The following is a 2,345-nucleotide window of genomic DNA, read 5'->3' as shown; positions in this document are numbered from 1 at the left end:
CCTCTCTCCTTTGTCTGTGTAGGTGGAAGGGAACAATTTAGATATTTACTTTTCCACTGAGGATGAAAAATGCCACCCTCCATTAGAAGGCAGAAGTGACTACAACCAGTTTGGGTGTGCGGGAGAATTCATTTACAGTTTATGACCCTACCATAATGGGCTAAATGATCCCCTAAGCATTTAAGAGGGTAATGAAGTGAATGATCGGTTAACCAATTAAGACTGTAACTTTGAGAACGTGTGAATGACAGGGCTAATGCGATTTTCTGAACGGAATCCAGATTTCAGCTCCACTTGTGCAATAGTCCATTTTTCCCCCTCTAATTTAAATTGCTGCCTAAATTATTTACTGAATATGTACGTTGCTCTGGTTTGGGACTCTATTTTATGTCAACTGATCTATTTGTTGCTGTGCCCACAGCACACTTCGAAAATGATGATAACCTTATGGTACATTTTGATATTTCCTAGAGCAAATCCTTCCACTGTTATGCTTTTCCCAAAGTTTCTTGACTTCGTGTACGGATTTTTACCTCCCATTGATTTTTTTAAAAATCAGCTTTATTGAGGTATAATTTACGTATGATAACATTAGTGGAAAATAGAGTCAGTGTACAATTTGATGAGTTTTGACAAATGGATACAGTCCTGTGACCGCCATTACAATGATGATATAGAACATTTCCATCACCCAACAAAATTCTTTCGTGCCCTTCTGCAGTCAATCTCCTTCTTACCTCTGGCCCCTGGTAATTGCGGTTCTTTCTTTTGTCCCTAGGGTTTTCCCTTTTCTAGAACTTTATATGAAGGGAATCAGACAGTGTGCAGTCTTCAGTATCTGCCTTTTCTCATTAACCTACTGCTTTTGAGATCCTCCATGTTATTGCAGGCATCAGGGGTTTGTTCCTTTTTATTGCTGGTGGTGACCCATTGTATGGATATACTTGCAGTTGGTTTATCTAGTCATCCGATGATGGGCATTTGGGTTGTTTCCAATTTTTGATTATTATGAATAAAACTTGGAATGAACATTTGCATAAAAACCTTTGAGTGGTCATATGGTAAGTTTAGGTTTACCTTTATAAGAAAAGTTTAGGTGTTCTCGTTTCTTTGCATCCTCACCAGCACTTGCTGTTGTCAGATTTTTAATTTTAGCTGTTCTAATAGGGGGGCAGTGGTACCTCACTGGCATTTTAATTTGCATTTGCCTAAGGACTAATGATGAACACCTATTCATGTGCTTGTCTGTCACCTATACTACTTTTTGGTAAAGTGTGTCTGTTTAAGCTTTTGGACTTTAAAAAACATTGGGATGTTTGTTTTCTTACGGCTGATTTTGGGGAGTTCTTGATATATTCTAGATACAAGTCCCCTTTATCAGGTACGTGATTTTCAAATATGTAGCTTGTCTTTTTATTCTCTGAACAGCGTTTTCACAGAGCAAAAGTTTCTAACTGCGATGAAGTCCAATTTAACAATCTTATCTTCTCTGACGTCCTGAAAACTCTTGGCCAAAATCAAGATCACAAAGATTTTCTCTTATGTTTTCTTCTAAAAAGTCTAAAGTTTTGTTTTTCATTTTGGTTTATGGTCTATTTGAATTAGCTTTTGTAGAAGGTGTAAAGTTTGTGCTAAAGGTCTGGGTTTTTTGTTTTTCTTTTTGGCCTATGGATGTCTAGTCGGCAGCACCATTTGTTGAAAACGTCATCCATCTTCCATTGAATCATTTCTCACTTTTGTGAAAAATTGGTCGTATTTGCGTGAGTCTGTTTCTAGGTTCACTATTCAGTTCCTCCAACACCACACTGTCCTGGGGAGATGGATCAACAAATGAACAGAGAGTTCACTCATTTGTTAGGATTCAGCTCACACCTTTATTGGCAGAATTCTCTTAAAACGTTACCAGGCAGAACTGGCCTCCGCACCGTAAATCCTCACTGCCCCTTCCTTCGATCACAGCTCCACAGCCCTGTCAGCTTTTGGAGGGCAGGGATGGTGACATTCCTTTCTCTAAGCGCGGCACAGGGCCGTCACATAGGGGACGCTCAATAATATTTGTTGAATAAAATGAGTAACCATGGACCAGCTGAAAACTGGTCTACTTTTAAGAAGACACAGGAAGTCACGTTTTGAGGCAGGCTTTTTGCTCACAGAATAACTTTCACAAACGAGGAGCAGACAGAGACATTTTGCCATGCAGCAGCACTGAGAAACATTTTTTTAAAGTATAATGTAATTCAGGTGAAGAAATATATTTGTGTCCTATGACTTTTTTCCCCAAAGTGAAATGGTTGTATTAAATCCTGCGGGAAAAGATGACAATGTGTTTTTATATCTAAGATTAT

This window comes from Lagenorhynchus albirostris, chromosome 5, assembly GCF_949774975.1.
Source record: "Lagenorhynchus albirostris chromosome 5, mLagAlb1.1, whole genome shotgun sequence".
Lineage (NCBI taxonomy): Eukaryota > Metazoa > Chordata > Mammalia > Artiodactyla > Delphinidae > Lagenorhynchus > Lagenorhynchus albirostris.
This window is presented reverse-complemented; position numbering follows the sequence as displayed.